The 22,727-nt window shown below is 43.6% G+C and overlaps 1 protein-coding gene across 2 annotated transcripts in view; it reads left to right on the top strand.

Annotated features, from left to right (window-relative positions):
* NLGN4X (neuroligin 4 X-linked) overlaps positions 1-22,727 on the top strand; it is a 458,026-nt gene that overhangs the window by 131,878 nt on the left and 303,421 nt on the right. For both annotated transcript variants that reach the window (XM_082609694.1, XM_082609695.1), the window contains one exon: positions 19,603-19,771. The gene's annotated coding sequence lies outside the window, so the exon portion shown is untranslated. The remainder of the gene's footprint in view (positions 1-19,602; positions 19,772-22,727) is intronic.

Genomic DNA, 22,727 nt, shown 5'->3' with positions numbered 1-22,727 from the left:
GCCTGTGCTCCGCAACGGGAGAGGCCACAACGGTGAGAGGCCCGCGTACCGCAAAAAAAAAAAAAAAAAAAAAAAACAGTATTCAAGCAGATACTATACATTTTGGGGGGCCTATTTCAGCTTATGGGGTGGGGAGCTGAAGGATGCAAAGTATGCCTTTTTATCCACCTTTAATTCCAGGAATATAAAAATGAGCTTAGACCATGATTGACTTGCCTATAGTAAATATAAAAAGTATAGTTGGTTGGGATATTTGTGATAAAATAAGAAAATACCTTAGAATCACAGGTTATGAGGATTTGAAAGAAACTGAATAATCATTTGTGTTCATTCATTTACACAGAAGGAAACTGAGTCACACAGAGGTCCAGTGATTTATCCCCGAACCACACAGCTGGACAGTACTTTTAAACACTATTCTGGAAATGAAGATTAAATACCTGAAAGTTCAGGATTTGATATCTCTATTTTTGCCAGTTTTATGAGAAGCATATGAAATCAGAGGCATCATCAAACACGTTAATAAAGCAAAGCACGTAATTTCATTTTCAAAACCGACTTTTCTGTATTTTGTGCCACAGCAATTGAAGAAGAGAAATCTCTTTGGGGAGAGGACAGAGGAAAAAAAAAACTCCAAAACTGAAAGCAAAACTTGTTACTTGAAACTCAGGTGTTTTTTTTGTTTTGTTTTGTTTTTTTTCTGAGTTATTATGAAAGCAGCTTAGCTGCCTCTGATCTTCCTTGTCTCTGGATTCTTAATTATTATCTGTAAGAACCCAATGCCTCTCCAGTTTTTTGAAATGTTAGTTAATTGCACTTGTTTATTACACCTTGCCATGTTTCACACATTTGTAGGAAGGGATGAAACTTTTTCAGGGATGCAGTCTCCTCTCTCCCCATAGGTTTTTTTTGTTGTTGTTTGTTTTTTTGTTTGTTTGTTTTTGGTGGCATTGGGTCTTCGTTACTGCGCGCGGGCTTTCTCTAGTTGCTGCGAGCGGGGGCTGCTCTTCGTTGCGGTGCCTGGGCTCTAGGCACGTGGGCTTCAGTAGTTGTGGCTCATGGGCTCTAGAGCGCAGGCTCAGTAGTTGTGGTGCACAGACTTAGTTGCTCCGCGGCATGTGGGATCTTCCCGGACCAAGGCTCGAACCCGTGTCTCCTGCATTGGCAGGCGGATTCTTAACCACTGCGCCACCAGGGAAGCCCCTCCCCATAGGGTTTTGTCCAAGATGAGAACTTTGTATCTTTCATCTCTGCAAACGCTAGTGGATTCTACTTCTCTGTTCATGTCTTTCTAGTCCGTTGAGACAGACTCAAGAGGAAAGAAACATCTACCATCCCCTGAATTTTAAAGACAACCAAAGGGTCCTAGAGGCAAAAAGCACCAGGAGCCCCTCTTTCTGGTGAACATAGGGGTCTCCATCTGCGTGGAGGGAGAGAAGGCGGAACAGGAAGGTCAGTCAACTCTCAGGGGCTGGTCTGTGTCATTTCACCTTGAGGAGTTTCCAGTCGGGACGTGACTCGGTAAAATGTGTATTTTTATGAGGATTTACCTGTATCCGAGGGCTGATCCAAAGGGAAACAGGCATTAGGATAAGGGGATGCTGACTTACCATGAGCATAATATTCTACCTTACGCATCAACGTGGTCCCCTCCTGACCCCCGTGTTTTTGTTTTTTCTTTCTAATATTTATTTTTTTTTTTTTGGCTGCCTTGGATCTCAGTTGTGGCACATGGGCTCCTCGTCGCACCGCGTGGCCTTCTCTCTAGTGGTGGCATCGGCACTCCAGAGCGCGTGGGCTCATTAGTTGCAGTGCGCAGGTTCAGTAGTTGCCCCGCGGCGTGCGGGATCTTAGTTCCCCGACCGGGGATCGAACCGGTGTCGCCTGCATTGCAAGACCGATTCTTCACCAGTGGACCACCAGGGAAGTCCCCGTGACCCCCGTATTTTTGGATAACGGTTTGTTGTAACGTGCGTCCAAGAAGCCTCGAGTGTTAGTGTGACACCTTTGTGTACCTGCTTTGTCATGGCCCTTTTATGCTTTTGTACTCTTACCCACCTACGAACCTGAGCACAGAGCTAGGGGTAAAGATCTCTCTGTGTCTGAGACCCGCTGTTTTTCCATTGATGATTTCGAGTAAATACACTTGAGATGAATCCTTTCTCACTTCAGTAAGAGGCATTTTTTTAAAAAAATTTAACTGTTGTTATTGCTTATATGGGGTTTTGATTCTGCAGGATGAAAACCAGCTGATTTTTCCATTGGACAGAACATTTCAGAGTGGGAAGTTAGCATCCCAGCCTCACTGAGATTTTAATGCTCACTCCGATTCTTCCATGTTGATTAATTTCACAAAATAGAAGCCTATTTTCTTTCTTTTTTTTTTTTGCGGTACGCGGGCCTCTCACTGTTGTGGCCTCTCCCTTTGCGGAGCACAGGCTCCGGACGCACAGGCTCAGCGGCCGTGGCTCACGGGCCCAGCCACCACGCGGCATGTGGGATCTTCCCGGACCGGGGCACGAAGCCGTGTCCCCTGCATCGGCAGGCAGACGCTCAACCACTGCGCCACCAGGGAAGCCCGGAACCTATTTTCTTTAGGACAGTTTTGCAATTCAGGCAGACCTGGTGTCATTGTACTTCGCAGATACTGTGTTTTTTTGTTTTTTTGTTTTTACAAATCAAAGGTTTGTGGCAACCCTGTGTCGAGCAAGTCTCTCGGTACAATTTTTCCAACAGCATTCGCTTACTTTGTGTCTCTGTGTCATACTTTGGTAATTTGCACAGTATTCCAGACTTTGTCATTATGACTGTATGTGTGACGGTATCCATGACCCACGACCTTTGATGTTACTGCTACGGCTTGCTGAAGGCTCAGAGGACGGTGAGCATGTTTTAGCAGTAAGTTATTTTTAAATTAAGGTCTGTACATTATTTTTAAAGACATAATGCTATCTCACACGTAATAGACTACAGTCTAGGATAAGTATCACTTTTATATGCCCTGGGAAACCAAAACATCTGTGTGACCTGCTTTACACAAATGGTCTGGAACTGAACCTGCAGTATCTCCGAGGTATGCCTGTACTGTTTTCATTTTTAAAAGTAAACTTAATTAAAAATAGTTCTAGGGGCCTCCCTGGTGGCGCAGTGGTTGAGAGTCCGCCTGCCGATGCAGGGGATACGGGTTCGTGCCCCGGTCCGGGAGGATCCCATATGCCGCGGAGCGGCTGGGCCCGTGAGCCATGGCCGCTGAGCCTGCGCGTCCGGAGCCTGTGCTCCGCAACGGGAGAGGCCACAGCAGTGAGAGGCCCGCGTACCTCAAAAAAAAAAAAAAAAAATAGTTCTAGATGTACAAAACGCCCTGTAAAGAAAGTACGGAGAGTGCCTGTTTACCCCATGTCCTCTTAATGTCTTACTTTACCATGGGACATGTGTTGTAACTAAGGAACCAGCACTGGTACAATACTGTTAAGTAAGTGTCAGACTTGATGTCATTTTCCCCAGTTTTTACCTCATGCTCCCTTTTTGTCGTAGAATCCCCTCCAGCACGACACGGTGCATTTAGCTGTCATGTTTCCTTCTCCTCCTCTCTTCTGTGACCTTGTTTTCCATGATTTTAATAGTTTTGTGATATTATGTAGGAAGTCTCCCAGTTGCAGTCTGTGTGATGTTTTAGGCTGGGGTACATTTCTGGAGGAGGGAACCCGCAAAAGTCAGTTGCCTTTGTCATCCTGTCAAGGGCATAGCCTAGCAACATGTTGATGTTGACCTTGATCCCCTGGCCGAGGTAGTGGGTTTTTCCACTGTCGACTCACACCACCCCCCTCACCTTTTCATAGTCTGTTCTTTGGAAGCCAGTCATTTGAAGTGCCTCACGGTGGGGAGGTGGGGCGATTCAGCTGCATGTCTTGGATGATGGAGTGTTGACGTCAATTATTTAGAATTCCCCTGAAAGGGAGATCTTTCTCTTCTCCCTCATTCATTTATTGATTCACTGAATCATTCCTTTATATCTGTCGGGACTCATGGATATTTATTGTATACTTGGGATACTAACTACATTGTAGGATCACAATCCAATACTGTGTTGCTGTTACTCTCTCTGTTACTTACTGTACTTTGTTGGTATTGCTTGGACACCCAAGAGTCTTTTCATTTTGACAGTTGCTAAATGATGCTCCATTGTAGAAGGACTAGAGGAAAACTCCCATCCAGGGTTTGGACGTGGGAGGGGAGGATTCTGTTCTTGGAAGATCTGCAGCAGCAAACGTGACTCTGCTGTTCGCTTGAGACTCTCGCTTGTGTGGGTCAGCTCTGCGCACCCCGCTGGACCGGGGGTATTCAGCTTACAAAACGGCCGCCTTCCATCTGGAAACCTCAGTGGACTGGCAGAGTCCACAGTGTTTTGCACGGTCCCTCACTGCATTAATCTGTAGCCCTCCTGGGCAGCAAGCAAGGCGCCCTTTCCACGGCTTCACAGTGGCCTGGGGTTCACGCCTTCTCACAGCTCATCCGAATATTTTTCTATCAAAAGGCATAAGGTTGAGGGAACATATTCCTGACCAGATTTCCACTGGCACCCCGTGGAGGTTAGATTGTGAAATGCCCATAGGCGTGTGGCCATCTTTTCACCATGATCGATATTTTAAAAAGTGATCTCATCCTCTTAACATTATGGTGTGGGTTTTAATATAAAATTTTAATATGCACACAGGTGGTTATCGCTTAAGTGTATCTTAAGAAACCTTCTCCATTTTATGAATTTTATGAATAAGTCATCAAAGCACACTGTAGCCTTTTCAAGGAGATTCTAAGGACAGTGTGATTTTCTTTACAAAGAACGGATGAAGAGTGTTATAAGAATAGAAGTTTGGAAAAAAACAACATAAACATCAATCTTCGTTCCATAAACCAGTGGTTAAACACTAAACAACTTGTATAATTTCTCTCAGAATTTTTCATATATTTTAATATTTTAATTATCTGAATATTTTAATATTTTAGTTATCTATCTATATGTATATCTTTATCTGTGTGTATAAATATGTGTATATATATGCATGCATATTCCATCAGTATCTATGTATCTGTATCATCTGTATCAATCTATATCATAACCATATCATATCTGTAACTTTACTTATATCATGTTGTTCCTACCTGTATTTATGTCTGAATTACATCCATATTTCTATCTCTATCCATATCTTTACTTATGTACATATTATATATCTATTGGGTTCGCTGTAAGATGATATGGAAAAACCCAAAGAAACTTTTTGGCCAACCCAATATATCTATGCCACTCTGAACTTTACATTTCCCAAAATATTATAGCAAAAACCTCTTTAGGATTGTTGTGAATCTTCATAAGCATTACTTTTCATGATTAATTCTCTCAGGAGGTTATGTCTTAAATCATTTATTTTCTTTTCCATTATAGGTTATTACAAATATTGAATATAGTTCCCTGTGCTATAGTAGGTCCTTGTTGTTTATTTTATGTATAGTGGTTTGTGTCTGCTTAATCCCATACTGCTAATTTATCTGTCCCCCCACTTTCCCCTTTGGTAACTCTAAGTTTGTTTTCTATGTCTGTGAGTCTGTTTCTGGTTTGTATATAAATTCATTTGTACAGTTTTTTAGATTCCACGTGTAAGTGATATCATATGATATTTGTGTGTCTCTGTCTGACTTACTTCACTTAGTGTGATCATCTCTAGGTCCGTCCATGTTGCTGCAAATGGCATGATTTCGTTCTTTTTTATGGCTGAGTAATATTCCATTGTAAATACGTACCACATCTTCTTTATCCATTCCTTTGTTGATGGACACTTAGGTTGCTTCCATGTCTTGGCTATTGTGAATAGTGCTGCTATGAACATTGGGGTGCATGTATCATTTCGAATGAGGGTGTATGTCACTTCCGGATATATGCCCGGGAGTGAGATTGCAGGATCATTTCGTAGCTGTATTTTCAGTTTTTTCAGGACCCTCCATACTGTTCTCCATAGTGGCTGCACCAGTTTACAGTCCCACCTGTAGTGTAGGGGGGTTCCCTTTTCTCCACACCCTCTCCAGCATTTTGTACACTTTTTGACGATGGCCATTCTGACCTGTGTGAGGCGGTATCTCATTGTGGTTTTGATTTGCATTTCTTTAATAATTAACGATGTTGAGCATCTTTTCATGTGCCTGTTGGCCCGCTGTATGTCTTCTTTGGAGAGAAGTCTGTTTAGATCTTCTGCCCGTTTTTTGATTGGGTTGTTGTTTTTCTGTTATTGACTTGCATGAGCTGTTTATCTTGGAAAATAAGCTGTTGTCAGTCACATCATTTGCAAATGTTTTCTCCAGTTCTGTAGGTGCCTTTTCATTTTGTCTGTGGTTTCCTTTGCTGTACAAAAGCTTTTAAGTTTGATTAGGTTGCATTTGTTTATTTTTGCTTTTATTTATTTTGCTTTCGGAGCCTGACCAAAGAAAACATCGCTACAGTTTATGTTTATGTCAGAGAATGTTGTGCCTTTGTTTTTTTTCTGGGAGTTTTATGGTGTCATGTCTTAAATTTAAGTCTTTAAGCCATTTTAAGTATATTTTTGTGTATGGTGTGAGTGAGTGTTCTAACTTCACTGATTTATATGCAATTTCCTTATTTTTTGACAGGTAGAGTGTTTATATAGTTTTGCACCTATAACTTATTTTCAAAGCCATACATATAAATCCCACATTCTTCATCAAAGGGGCATTACTTATTTTGTTTTGTAGATTTGTGTATATTGTTTGGATTCGTAAACTTTTTTCTTTTGTCTTTTTTTTAAGAAAAAACTTTTGTATGTGCTTGAAATCTTATGGAATCTTTTAATGTTGAAGATTTCAAGTACTTGCAAGAAATAAAGGAAAGAAAATGGAATAATGAATCCCATGTTCCCGTCACTCACCCTTAACAATTATGAATGCCTAGCCTAAGCGTTCCTATTTAATCTCACCCTTTTCCCCCATTCTCATTACGGCACTGTGTAATTCATCTCACGATATGTCAGTATATTGCTTTAAAATAAAAGAAGTAATTTTTCCCACATATCCGTTGTATCTTTACCACTCCTAAAATTATCAACAATTCCTCAGTATCACCATCAAGTCATAAAAGTCAAAGATGATTTTTTTTTTTTTTTTTTTTACTGGTTTGCTAACTCACCCAAGGTCTGTGCATCGCAGTAGGTTGATTCATCGTTTGAGTTTCTTTTCATGGGCTTGTGTCCCTCTCCATCATTTTCATGCAAATTCTTCTTGAAGGAACTGCTCTTTCTTTTTACTCTCTAGGAAAGTAGGTTATAGATTCAGCAAAATGGAGTACTCAAGTTATTTTTAAAAGAACCTGAGTGTTTTCCATAACATTTGGTCTTAGCTTACCAGCTCCTTAGGGAGGAAGCCTGCCTTACCTGAGGCAGTGCTGTCCCCAGAAGGAAAGCTGTGTAAATGTGGCCACAGGTGTGTGTGGGTGCCCTCTAGGCTTACTGGACCTCATTTAATCTGATACCCATAGTACTGTAGACCGGCAAAGATGAGAGAGGGGGAGGGTAACCTTTGTTTCATCATTACACAGGCGCACACACACACACACACATACCCCTGCAATTTTTTCCCCTTTGCCAACTCATACTTAACCAAATTATATCAGTTTGATTGAAGTCTGTGCTACGTATCACATTTACAAAAATAAAGACTAAGCAGTAGCAACCTAATCTACACAATTATAGTTGGACATCATTCTCATGCTGCCATAGTTATGCCCCAGATTAAGACAGTTTAGGCGCAGGTGTCTGACCAGGATGGTCTCTCATCACTCTTGGCTTGTTTCATCCTTATTCCCCCACCATTTTATTGAGATATAATTGATACATAACGTTGTAAGTGGAAGGTGTACCATGTGATGGTCTGATACACTTATATATTGTAAAATAATTACTGCCCTAGCATTAGCTAACACCCTGGTCGTGCTACATAATTACCGTGTCTTTTTTTGTGGTGAGAACACTGAAGATCTACTCTCAACAATGTTCAAATGTCTAAGATATTATTGTTGACTAGAATCATCCTGCTGTACATTAGACCCCAGAACTTATCCATCTTCTAACTGGAAGTTTGTATCTTTTGACCACCATCTTCCCACTTCCTCTACCCCACCCAGCCCCTGGCAAGTACCGTTGTGCTGTTTGGTTCTAAGTTTATTTCATCCTTTAGCACAATGGCGTAGAGCCTTTCGGTAAAAGACTGCATATTTGAGAAAAATGATACTTATTAGATATTTAACTTACAGAGCAAAATAAAATGAAGGACATGTCAACCTTTCTAAAAAATGGTCTTGCAAGAAACAGCAAGATAGGCCCTACACATATTTGTACGTTTGTGTGTGTGTGTGTGCACACACATGCACATGCTTCATAAACCCGCGCTCCCATAACATAGATTAGGGATATTAAACTACCATTGGTAGAAGATCATTGGAGTCTATTACAGAAGGATGCTTTAGAGAATTTTGCAATCTAGTAGGTGCCGTATAATATTTAAAATGTGATTCGATTTACTCAGATACGGCAGGAATACACCTTTCTTATGAAAGATGTGTGCACCTTGGTGCTCTTGCTATCGGGGTGGCTAATTCGTTTTTGTAGGTGGCTGGCCTGTGCATTGTCACATGCTTAGTCGTGTCCCTCAAGCCTCGAGGTGTCAGTGACACATGCGTCCCCTGGGGGTAAAAATGCATCAAAGTGAAGGACCTCTGTTATAAAATGAGTTTTTACACAGGGAATTTCATTGTCTTTGGGATTCTGTTAGCCCATATGTGTGCTGGGTGTGATCAGAACACCTGGGCAAAGTATTCACAATGAGAGGAAGTAACCGTTTTATTTTGGAAGCTCTTTTTTCATACAGAGTCGACTTTATGAATTGTGTCGGTTGTAATGAGGGTGATGTTTGCGGATAGTGGTTATCACACACTTGATCACAGAGGAAGATGGGATTGATTTACGTAAGGGAGAGCTTTCGAGCAACTAAAAACAGAAAACAAGAACAGAAAAATCCTCGATAGGTATCTCTCAGAACAAAGGGCCAAGCGAAACGCAGCTAGCTTATCTAAAATTGGGCAAAAGCGCATTGCAGTCGGAAAGCTCAGTAGATGGGGAGACAGTATGTGAGCATCTGACGCCCAGAATATGATTTGCAGTTCTATAGATGAGCACAGATTGGTGAGTGCTGTCCGTTATTGAGAAGTTATTGGCATCCGTGGAAACGGTAGAAACGTTCTGTGCAGAGAATTTCAGACTCCTTGAAAACGGTGTTATGTTTTCTGAGCCGTTGCACTGATGGATTAAAATTAGATCCTTCAACCTAAGAAGAGTTAATATTCTGTGAGTGAATACGGGATGGATTTGTATGGAAAAATGTGTTTTTGAGAAATGTATTGTTAACCTTAGAGACTCGGTTAATATCCCTCACCCCAAAGAAGGCAGTGTAAGATTTGTCATAAATGACTGCAGAATAGGTTGCTTTATATTATTGTTTTAAATTTCAATAATAAATGAGCACCGTCTACACTTCTTATGACAAAAGGATTATGCAAAAACAGCGATTTTTATTCAGATGGTAATAAAATAGCAGTACGTTGCCTTGCTTCATTTAAACTGCTGATGTCAACTCCATAATTGTTCCTGAAAGAATGGATGAGATACCCTAACTAATGATTAAGACTTTGATTCTGTAAAATTAGATTGTGGAGACATATGCTGTTCTTTCTTCCTTACACATTTCTTCAGTATTTATGTTTGCTACAATGAATATTATTTCATTGTATTCATTTCATAGTTCCTAAATAGAAATGTTTTACTTTTCCCTGTCTACATTTTTAAGACTGGGTTATATGTTTGAGATGTTGACGCCATGGCTACAATGTTCAAATTAATCAATGGAACAGACTTAAATTAAGTGTCTGCTCCACAAGGAAAGAGATGAAGAAGCTGGGCTCCAGGAAAGTACAAAGAGACAAGGAAAAGTCAATTGATTACACACTTATTGCAAAGGGCTTTTTTTTTTTTTTACATCTTTATTGGAGTATAATTGCTCTACAATGGTGTGTTAGTTTCTGCTGTACAACAAAGTGAATCAGCTATATGTGTACATATATCCCCATATCTCTTCCCTCTTGCGTCTCCCTCCCACCCTCCCTATCCCACCCCTCCAGGTGGTCACAAAGCACCGAGCTGATCTCCCTGTGCTATGCGGCTTTTGATGCCTATACGTATATGGTTCCCACATGCAATCTGGTAACAGTTATCGTCACATTTCCGGTGGATGCATGTGTGGATGTGAATTCTGCAGATAGCACACATTCTGGCTTCATGCAAATGTGTAGAAGGTGGTTTTTGTATAAAAAATACAATAAATACCTGGTTGAAGGTAAATCCATCCAGCCAGTCATCCGAGTGTTCCAATTCCACAATTCCAAATGTGTGTGGGAGGTGCGGTGGGGGGAGGGAGGGAGGGAAGGAAGGAGGGAAGGAGAGGAAGAGAGAGAAAGAGAGAAAGAGAGAACTGAGCAGTGTTCGTAAATTTCTCTTCAGGTTTAACGCTTAGAAACTAAAGCCAAAAATTCATAAGCCCGACCATCTCATCTCACAAATAAACCCAGTATGGTGGGTTGAACTGTGTTTCTCCAAGAGATAGGGTGCATCCCTGACCCTGAGGACCTCAGAACGTGAGGTTGAAAGTAGAGTCTTTGCAGGTGTAACGAAGATGAGGTCCTCGAAGTGGGCTCTGATCCAATACGACTAGGGTCCTTTTAAGAGGGGAAACTGCTGCGAGAGGACACGGGCATGCGTAGCGGGAGCCAGAGTGAAGGCAGAGTCCCAGGGGGAGAAGACGGCTACGTGAGTGCTGAGGCAGAGATTGGAGGGATTCAGCTACACGCCAAGGGACACCAAGGATGGCCAGCAGCCACCTGAATCTAGAACAGACCAGGAGGGACCCTCCCCGGGAGCCTTCAAAAAGGAGGGAGACCCTGGGACACCTTGATTTAGGACTTCTGGCTTCCAGAATAAATTCCTGTTGTTTTAAACCATCAAGCCTGTGGCCCTTAGTTATAGCAGCCTTAGGAGTCTCATACACCAGCATGCACAGCTCTCCATAGGATTTATCCAAGATGCCGCAGCCCGTTGGCGTAGAGCTGAGGTGACCCCTCAGCCAGCTTTGTGCCTCTTCGCAGCCTGGTCCTGTCTCTCCGATACATTCCTCCAGTCGGGGTTGGGTGCGGGGGGGATACTTGTCTCCCAGGATCATGTCCATCTCCTTCAGATTTTAAGGATGCTGCTGCATCCTGTCACAGCGTCACACCTTCTGGGACAGCGTGGGATCCCCCTTTGTAAGCACTGTCCTTGGAAGGGAAACAAATTCCTGCCCCTCAACTGTAAAATGAGTGGGTGGGACCCATCTCCAAGTCCTTTCCCATTCTAATTCCACCTGAATCGAGAGCCATGATCATTGTAATTAAGACTCTTGATGTGAATACGGCTCGTTTTCCACCATAATTAGCGAGACCACAGGCTTCAGGGATTTTTCTCAATAAACGTCTTTGTGACCTGGTGAAACGTCAGAGGCAAACTGGGAGGGGAGGGGGTTTGCAACTCACAATTGTGTCATTTAAAACAAATTCATGTTGGTATATACACACTACTCCCTATAAAATAGATAACTAATAAGGACCTACTGTGTAGCACAGGGAACTCTACTCAATACTCTGTGATAACCTATATGAGAACAGAATCTGAAAAAGAATAGATACATGTCTATGTATAACTGATGCACTTTGCTGTACCCCTGAAAGTAACACACATTGTAAATCAGGTATACTCCAATAAAATAAAATTAAAAAAATACAGAGCAAATAAATAAATAAAAGGAAAAAAAATAAAGTGAATTCAGAGGGATGGACCTTTGAGTGACATGTAGTCTGTTCAAAGCCTGGATCGTAAAGCACAGGGTGGCACTTATGTTAGAACATCTAAATGGCACTAAAATTGAAACTGGAGGGAGGTACGATTCGTTGTATTTCATCTTTGCCTCTTTTTCTGCTGTGTCTGGCGCTGAGGAAATACAGGGTCCCACGTCCGTTTGCCTCAGTATATCTTCCGCTTGTAGCTTGTGCATTATAAACAATTAAGCAAGAGAGCAAGCATTTTGTCTTTCCCCTGCTTGTGTGTACGACGTGACCTACTGTCCGGTTTTTCAGGCCTTCTCTTTTCTTCTCCCTGAGGAGGTATTTCTTGACCTTTATAAAGTGGCTGAATGGGAACTTTAAAAATCTCCCAGTCGGTGTGAATGTCAGAACCTTTAGAAGCATGATCGTATGTTTAATACGTGGGGCATTGAGTGTCTGATGCCTGGCAGGCTCTGGACTTTCCGTGGCGGTCGGTAGGTAAGAGGGCGACACCAGCTCCGTCACGGATAACGTGGCCTGTTGGAGGAGCGTGGCGCTTCTCAGATGATGACATACGTGCAGGTGACATCATTCCTTTAATGAAGGTAGCAAAGTCAATGTGCATAGAGCCAGGAGAACGGGAGGGTTCCTGGTAGGGGATGCTGCCTTAGGTCTGGTGCACGGGGCGTCTTCGGAAGGAACTGAGACCACCAATTGGGAGGGTCTTGAAGGGATGGTGGGAGAGGGGGAGACTTGGGGGACAGAAGCGGGTAGAGTTCAGAGCAGGTGCTGAAAAACCGTAAGTGATGTGGATGAAAGAGTTGGCTTCTGGTCTCCTGGTTTTGCCTGATTGCCATGTCCTTAGGTCCGTGGCCTGGGGGTCAATTCCCATCCATTTTGTAATCTGATTTCAGAATAATACTGTTGGCAAGATGATTCCTGGAAGAAGGCTTCAAGTCTTAAATCTTTATTGCTTTTGGAGCAGATGATGGAACGCAGTGTTTCTGCAAATTCAGCATCAGTATCCCCTGGGGGGCTTGTTGAACACAGACCCCTGGGATCCACGCATCTGAGTTTCCCACTCGCCAGATCAAAGGTGGGGCCCAGTATGTCCCCACGTGAACTCGTTACTGCTGGTGCGGGGGCCACATGGTGAGGACCACTGCATTCCAGTCCTTTCAGGCCGCATGTCCACAGACATCCCGTTTGATTTTTGACGGCCACCTCCTATGTTGGTCTTTCCTGTTCGGAAGGCGGTGTTAAAATCTCTGCGTCTCCTCGTTTGCTTTTGGCGTTCAGGCTTGCTCTGGATTTACAGGTTATCTTTATGCTCTCAGGTCCCCGGACCATTCAAGCCACTGCATATTTATTGGACGTCTGCCATGTGCTATGGACCGTGAGGGGTGTAAAGATTCATAATAACCACCATCAAGCCTCATCAGAGGCTAGACGTTGTTTATTCCTCCGTGGCCTCCAAATGCCTGGCTCGTAATTCAAAGCAGTAGAGTAACTTGAAGGCAGTGATTGTTTCCCGTTTCAGGGATCCAGGAGCGCTTTCTGTCCTAAAGTTCTGGTCCTTCGGGGCTGTGTGGAGCTCTTCCTCCTTCAGAGAGTGAGAAACTGAATAGAGTTTCTCACCATTCATTTCTCATCATTCATTCATCCATCCATTCATTCGATAGCCATGTGTTCACATCTTATTTTGAGAAGGTCACCGTGCTAGATACCAGAGAACACAGAAACACTGATAAAATTCAACCCCTGACCTGATCCCAGTGAGATAACATTTTTAGTAGAGAAGACAAAATAATCCTTGAAAACACCTGCACCACAAGGCAAGCACATCTACATGCCGTGAGAAGGGAAAACACACAGACCTTGGGAATATAGAATCTTATTTTCCACTAGAAAACTGGTATCACGTAGGACAGTTCCGTATCTGCCTATGGCCGCTTAAAGAATGACCCCAAACTGCCAATATTTCTTATCTCACACATTTTCTGTAAGTCAGGGATTCAAGACCTTCGTAGCTGGGTGGTCCTGATGCAGGGCCTCTCAGGATGCTGCCGTCCACTTGTGGACCAGGGATGCAGTTCTTTGAAGGCGTAAGAGAGCCTCACGTGTGTGACCATCAGCAGAGGGCTTCAGTTAGCTGTCCTGTGGACCTCACCTTAGGGCCGGTCACACGGCATTGGCAGTGGCTTTCTGGGCAGTGAGAAAAGGGAGAGTAAGACGGAGTGGCTGAGAGGAATCCTAGGACCCGCCGTAGTCTTTGATACCTTGACCTTGGAAGAGACACATCGTCACTTCTGCCGCACGCTACCGGTCACACAGTCCAGACCAGGTACATTGGGGAAGGGGTCAATGGGAGGGTGTTGATACACCTTGCGAGCTAGGCTAGCACCAAAGCTTTTCCAAAGGAGACAGCTTGTGAGCTGCATCTCAGAGGATGGAGAGGATTTTTTCAGAAGGGCAGAGGGGACAGTGAGTAAACACGTGGACACATCAAGTGTTGAGTGGAGGGATGGGCTGAGCGCGCTTTCAAGTGCCTGTTATTGGGTACAGACGATTAAACTGACATCAGAGCATTGTGGGTGGTGGAACTCAGTGGTCAAGCCAATGGATGTTCTTCTGTGGGCTGTGAGAGCCCTGTCAGGGCTTCAGCAGCGTGGAATCATCTATGGAACGCCACCATTGTGCTGGTGAATAGGATTGAGGCAGGTAGCAATGTAGGTAGACATCGAAGACATCAGGCTAATAATGTACATTGAGATGGAACGGTGGCAGAGACTGCAGAAACGGAGAAGGTTTCACATTCCCAAGAGGCACTGGGAATATGGTATTGACGGGACCTGGCCTCTTACTGGACAGAGAATGAGCCAAGGAAGTAACTGTCGGAAGTTGGGGTGATATTTTAAGTACTTTACCAAAGGGAAGAGAGAAGGCTCAGAAGCCAAGGAGGCGCCCATCACTGTCAGATGCCACATCCTCACGTCGATGACACGGATGGGGAATGTGCTGTTTGTTGGTGATTATAATGAAATGGATAGACTGTAAAAGATAATCATTATTTATTTATTTTAAATAAATTTATTTATTTTATTTTTGGCTGCGTTGGGTCTTCGTTGCTGCGCGTGGGCTTTCTCTAGTTGTGGCGAGCAGGGGCTACTCTTCGTTGTGGTGCGTGGGCTTCTCATTGCGGTGGCTTCTCTTGTTGCGGAGCACGGGCTCTAGGTGCACGGGCTCAGTCGTTGTAGCTCACAGGCTCTAGAGTGCAGGCTCAGTAGTTGTGGTGCACGGGCTTAGTTGCTCCGTGCCCTGTGGGATCTTCCCGGACCAGGGCTCGAACCTGTGTCCCCTGCATTGGCAGGCGGATTCTTAACCACTGCACCACCAGGGAAGTCCCAGATGATCATTTTTTAATCCTACCTATTCTCTCCCTCTCTCTTTTTCTTTTTCTTTTTCTTTTTTTTTTTTTTTTTTGGCCACGCTCTGCGGCACATGGGATCTCAGTTCCCTGACTGGGGATCGAACCCACGCCCCCTGCAGTGGAAGCGCAGAGTCAACCACTGGACCCCCAGGAAAGTCCCTAATCCTACCTAGTCTCTTGATAGTCTTTTCCTTTTGAAACTGGTCTGACATTTTCATTATCCAGACCTTCTCAACGGCTCTAATCGTCTTTCCAAAATCCTGTTGGTGTCCGGACACATACGCCCTGAAGGGACTCCTAAGAAGGAACATTTCTTTATTTACCCTCACATCCCTTCTGCTTTCTTTACGGACAGCACCCCTGGGCCCCATCAGTTGCCCTCTGTGAGGGGGGGCTGACCACTCAACAAAGCCCTCTTCCTCCTTGGAGCGTCTCTGCAGCCTCTGACATGTTCATTGACCCTCCGCTAAGGGACTTATCCTGCCTTGCGTTCCAGAACTCTCCTCTCCGGCTTTCTTCTACTACCTCTCTATTGCTGTACTTAGCTTTTCTGACTTTCCTGCTGCTGCAGTTCACGTTGCTCCGTAAATTCCAGCTTCCAGACCATCCGGCTTAGGTTCGCACCTCCTCCTTCCTGGTTAACAACGCCTTCCACCCCGGAGACCGCCACGTCTCTACTTTCTGCCCTTGTATTCCCCTCTCCCACGCTGCTTGGGAAAAACTCTCCTGTGATTCTTTTACTCATAGAGTCAACAAGACTTCTGACAACAGATGTGTGTGGTGTTCCCCCACCCCTCCCACCCCGGGTCCCCGCACACCAAGCTATTCTCTGTGACACCAGCTGGGTGTTCTGTGATTCAATTCAGCCTGACACTAATATGGAGTTAGTACAGACCCCACAGATGAAGGACTCACAGGATGCCCCCCCACCACCCACACTTCAGAAGCCAGTTGCAGGCAGTGGGTCCCCAGCTTACCCACAAGTTTTCACTCACTTGGCTGTGCATCGGAGAGTCTCATCACTTCCTCCTTGGATTCCGTTATTTGCTGGAACAGTTCATGGCACTCAGGGAAATGTTTCCTTAATGCTTCCCCGGTTATTTTATAATAAAGGCTATGATACAGGATACACATGAACAGCCAGATGAAGAGATACAGAAAGCCAGCTGTGGAAGGAGCCTGACAGCAGGAGCTTCTGTCCTCGTGGAGGTGGGGTGCGCCAACCTCTCCGCATGGGGATGTGTTCAGCAACTAGGAAGCGCCCTGAACTCTGTGCTTTGGGGATTTTCATGGACGCTTCGTCACGTGGGCTTTACTGATCATGGACTCAGTCTGCAGCCCATCTCCCTGTCCAGACTGTGGACGGTGAGGCCGACAGTTCCAAGCTTCTCACTATGGCTTGGTCTTTCTGGTGCTAAGCCCCCATCCTGAAGCCACCCAGGACCCCACCAGGGCTCATCTCATTAGAACAAAACACACTCCTATCGCCCTGGAAATTCCAAGGGATTTAGGAGCTCTGAGTCAGGAACCAAAGACCAGATAGTAGACCAAAAGATGCTGCTAGTATTCTTAGCACTTGGGAAATTACAAGGGTTTTAGGAGCTCCATGCTAGAACAGGGGGCAGGACTTGTATGTATATTTTCCACTATTTCACACGTAACCACCCTTTGCCTATCACATGGGGCCACGTTTCTGTTCCACCCACTCACTTGGACGTGCATTATTGGCAGGCCTCTGTGGTACTTACCAGTTTCCACCAGAGGAGCCAGACCACCTGATACTTCCTAGCTGTCTGAACTGCAGTAGCTGATTTTTTCACATTTCCGTTTTCTCCTCTGTTAAGAGGGTTATACGAGAGTACCTACCTCTAGAGATGTTTGCGAAATAAGTTAATGAAGCATCGAATGTGCTTTAAAATAGAGGCACATAGCCAGTAGAGGCAGACTTTTCAGATTATTTATTTGACCTTATGTTCCGCCTTCTTAGCCTAAAATATTTCACAAAGAATGGCTTCGTATTATGCTTAGCCTTCACTCCAAATTCCTTTCAGTGACCTGTTCGGCTTTGCACAGAATGAGCTTCCTGCCTACCTGCAAGCTCCATCCTGCAGTGTTCTCTGATGACTGCGCTGCTGGTCTACCAGTTGTCTTTCGGTTTCCAACTAAGCAAATTAGGCCACAGCCTGTGCCACTCCCCCTGCCCTCTTCCCACTTCGAGTGGGTTGCATGCTCTATCCTTCTCATATTTCATCTGCTGTTTACTTCCTTCTCTGTGCTCACCCACACTCGACTGCATTTTTCCTTTTTGACCACGTGTGGTGTGTGTTTAAATGTTTTTCGGCTTCGCCTTAAAATGTGCGTTTCATGAGTGCAGCCTAGATGGGGTACTCGTTGGGTATTTGTTGAAGAAATGAGTAGTTGTTAGGCACTCTATAAATATTCATTGAGGGAAAGAGAACATCAAATCTTGCATGTTAGCAAGTGTTAGCAACCAAGGCATCACAGTTTTTTGAGACATGTAGCCAAGTCAGAGAGACTGAGAGAACACCTTTGATTATTGAATCAATTTGTGGCCGGAGGAGTTGGTCTTTCGTCTACGGGAAGATGGGCTCTTCCTTGATGGTTCAGGTTGGTTATAGGCTAGCCTGATTTACTGAAATGTATGGGTCATTCAGCATACTTATGTGATTTGTTTCTAAATGCCTATTTATCTTTTAAAATCTTTGCCAGTATTCACATCCCTAGAATTTGTGCACATTTTTTTCTGTATTTTTTTCTTTTAAAGACAGTGTCATAGAAAAATTTCCCATTCTAATCCATGCCTAGAAAATTAAGAGGCATACATTTTAGGAATGTCAAGGATTTTGGACCTTGACTATTTTAAGTCTTACATGAAAGCTGTAAATATACTCTGTGGCACTGTTTGTTTCCACTGTTCACTGGATGATGACCTTAGTACTTTTTAATTTTGTTGTAAAGATTTGCATCAAAATTAGAAGCGTGGACAGGAAATTAATTTCTTGAGAGTTCATCAGAATTCTGCAGTGATTCGGGAGGAAGTGGAACTGTGTAAAGTTGATTATCTGTATTTTCAGTTACTCACTTTAAACTCTCAGGAAAACTTTTTCTGTTTCTCTCCACCTCCCGGATTTTCCTAATGCTAAAAATTAAACAATTTGAGCATTGCATAAAATTGGAAGCAAATCCAAGACAGAAAACAGATGTTTTATTAAATATGCATCTTTTCAAAAATGAATGTGGTTTGGAAGATTGTTCTGTTTGAGAGAAAGATAAAGTCTGGGTTAGATAAATTTGGGTGCAAATTCAAGTGATTTATGTTCATTGGAACATTTATATATACATCTAGACATATCCAGGACAACCCTGCTAACAACCTACCGATAGAAGCGTGAAGACTCTTCCCATCTGAGCATGCATTTTATTTTATTTTTTTAGCTACTCATGGACGTCTATCAAAATTAAACTTATTTCTCCCATTGTTCTTTTAGAAACTTAGCAGGTCACTGTGACTCAAAAGACAACTAAATAAATGATGAATGGTAGTAGTTATATATATTTTTTAATTGAAAATACCTCTGAAGTATCTTTAGGTTTTAAAAAGAAGTTTACATTTTCGTGTTTTTGTGTATGTGTGTGCAGGGCTAGATGCAGACACTGGTCATGAGTGATGTCGAAACCTTGGGACCCCTTAGGTGTGATCCTGGCACAGACTTCTTGAGGACCCTGGAGCGTCTAGCGTAGCTACCATCTCCTTCTATCCCCATGACAGACGTGGTCCTCCTTCGAAGCCATCTTCCACGCCATATCCTAAGAGTGTCCCAGAGCTGCTATACCTCTTCTGAGCATGGCCCTCTCTATTCCTTTATCTCTGGCTATAGGAAATCCTGCAATTGTATCTAAGTCCTTGCCTTGATGACCTTTTCCCCCAGGAGACCACAAGCTCCTTGAGAACAAGGACTGTGCCACATTCATCTTTGGAATTTCTTTTCTATCGTCATATCTTGTGCACAGCCTGTGTTCAACGCACATTCGCGAAGTGAAATATCTTAGGATTTCTAGACAGAGTTTCCTATACATTATTTAGGTACCAGAGAATAAAATCATATTCGTAACCTATTGAAAAGTCCTAACTCCGTCAATGTCCTCCTTTATGATAATATTTATACACTTTCACCTTATGTTCTAGGTATCTGTTTGACCTACTACCCAGGGCGAATTGGAATGGCTGTGAATGTCTCTATGAAGCCCCAAGTCTTTAGTTGTAAAGGTGAAATTATGTGGAGAGGCTTCTTTGAAACATTGTCATAGCGTGGAATAGATCATTCTTAGCTTCTACGTCTGATATTCCGCCAAAGGTCTGTATGCTTTGACTAATGTGTTCTCTGTATGGTAAAATTCCAATAAAATGACATAAGATATTTATGGTAATGTTTGCTAATATATTGGTAACTCATAAATATTGGTTTGCCTTGAGTATTTAATATGAATCATCTCAGGCAATATTTGTTTTTACAAGAAGCTTTTATAGATGAGTCAATAACATACTAAGTATAGCATAAGTCTTCACAAGTGGTCTGTATATGGTAGGGTGTAGTTTCACATGAAAACAAATCATAAAATGTAATTTCTTATTAATTTCCAAATAATCAGCTATCTGTCATCATATTTATCTGTCTTCGGGACTTCTGTAATAGGTCATCCAGCCCAAATTTACTGGTAACATCAACAGTGTTTTAATCTAGAGAACTGAGCCTTTAACCTTTGAAATATCTTCTTAGCCACACGGCTCTATCTTATAAGTTAGCTTCCGATACATGAAGCAAAGCTTATGACTTCATGGACCCCCATGAATCATGTAGCAGAAAACAAATGAGAAAAATGAAGACGTGATTACTTGAACATAGGTCAGTGTTAGTGATCAGCATTCTACTTAGATACCAGTCCTTAGCAGCAAGATGTCATAATAGGCGGGCGCAATAAATGGTCATTTTCCTTCTCTGACCCTTTGGTGTTTGGAGGTTTCTAATACCAAAAGCCGTCTGGGAGAATGTTATGTTGCAAATTCACACATGTGGGGCTATCCTTTGAGAAGAAAAAAAAAAAAGAGAATGTATTTCGCCTTGCATAGCAGGAAAAATAGTAGAATTGTCACTGAACACAAAAAATCCGTCTGCCCTATGCACAGTGAGGCCAAACAAACCGAAACTTGGGAGCTTGGAGCAGACAGAGGTTTACTGCAGGGCCGTGAAAGGAGACAGGTGGCTTCTCTCCAAAAACCCCACAACTTTTAGCAAAGCATTTTTCAAGGCCCGGTGAGGGAGGGGCATCCCAGGGTGTGTGTTCAGCTCGTGCCCGGTTCTCTGACGGGTTGATGATGAGGTCACAGGGCAGTGTCACAAGGCTGCCAGTTGGTCTGGGGGCTGTGTGCTAGAGGTCATCAAATTGTTAATTTCTTCCTTGTGCTGGTTTTTAGCATCTGAAAAAACTCAGGAAATAGGCCTGAGATACAAGACCTATAGCACCTCAGACAGGAGCTGCCGCAGGAGATGTGGGGGAGGGGTCTCTGTCCCGGGAAGGGCCCCTGGGGTCCTGCTCGGGTTACGGAATCTGTGCTGATGGTAGTGACCGGGGCCCAGTAAGAGAAGTGGAGTTGGTGAGGTAGGCAAGCAGCGTGGATGGAATCATTCCTGACGTGTGAATTAAATCCTACAGGATGTGAATATTTTGTTCCATCAGTGTCAGATTTGCAAAAAAAAAAAAAAAAAAAAAAAAAGGAAACTCATGCACATACTAGTTACGGAATGTTCCTCTCTCCCTCGTGCACCTAAAAAACACATACACGAAACCCAGCAAGCCAAGAGGCAAACAAAAACTCACCCTAAAATAATAATTCAAATACATGTTTCTCAACCCTATCCCAAGGCAGAAAAGAGTCAGCTACCAGACATAACTCACTAATTTTTGTAGACATCTCCTGACACACACCTAGTTAACTTGGCAGCTGTGAATTTGACAGTTACCTGTGGGTGTGAGCCAAGATATGACCTCTGATCAAGTGAAACAGAAACAGAGCCAGTTTCGAAATTGTGATATTATTAATCGTGCAATGTTAGAATAGCTCATAGTACGTGTGTGTTCGCTGTGTGCATCACGCGTGCAGTGAGGCTGTCTTTGGTCCTGATACCAAATAACCTTTTTGTCCCTGATGAAAACTGTGTCAGGTGTAGATTCCCACAGACTGGGGACTGAGCATGGCACAGAGAAAAGACGTTAGTGGCTCCACTTGAGACAATGTATGCTGATAGCCGAACTACCTGCTTTGAGCCCTACTGGACCCTTGACAGCTCTGTGATCTTGGCCAGTTCGCTAATACCTCCTGGATTTCGTTTTTTTTCAAACAGTGGAGATAACGCTCCCTTTTGTGCTCGCTGAGAAGGTTAAAAAGAGTCTGTATGGGAATTACCTGGCGGTCCAGTGGTTAGGACTCAGCGCTTTCATTGCTGGGGGCCCCGGGGGCCATCCTTGGTCTGGGAACTACGATCCCTCAAGCCATGCTGTGTAGCTAAATAAATCAATAAATTAAGTAGAGAGTCCATGTATAAAACGGTATCTTAAAGGTTGACCCACCATATACATGTCACCTGTTATAACAGTTCCTATTCGATTTGGATGAGGAGGCGGCTTGATTCTGTGAAAAGCGTGTGGTCTTTGAACTCAGGATAGACGTAGCTCTGACTCTGCCTTATGGCTTAAGTTTATCGTGTGAGCTAACGTCTGAGTATCAGTTTTCCTAAATGCAAAATACATGCTGTGATACCTACCCTGTGCGGCTGTAGAAGGGTCAGCAATAATGAATGCAGTTAAGATGGTTGGTACATATGAAGTCATTTCCACAAATATATTTTAACCAACAATATGTACTGTAGAGCACAGGGAACTCTACTCAGTGCTCTGTGGTGACCTAAATGGGAAGGAAATCTAAAAAAGAGGGGATATACGTATATGTATGACTGTTTTACTTTGCTGTACAGCAGAAACTAACGTAACATTGTAAAGCAACCATACACGCCAATAAAAATTTTTTAAAAAAACACAATACTGGGACTTCCCTGGTGGCACAGTGGTTGAGAGTCCGCCTGCCGATGCAGGGGACATGGATTCGTGCCCCGGTCCGGGAAGGTCCCACATGCCGCGGAGCGGCTGGGCCCGTGAGCCATGGCCGCTGGGCCTGCGCGTCCGGAGCCTGTGCTCCGCAACGGGAGAGGCCACAGCAGTGAGAGGCCTGCGTACCGCAAACCACCCCCCCTAAAA

This window comes from Mesoplodon mirus (assembly GCF_964341445.2).
Source record: "Mesoplodon mirus genome assembly, chromosome: X".
In the NCBI taxonomy this organism is placed as follows: Eukaryota; Metazoa; Chordata; class Mammalia; order Artiodactyla; family Ziphiidae; genus Mesoplodon; species Mesoplodon mirus.
This window is presented reverse-complemented; position numbering and strand designations above follow the sequence as displayed.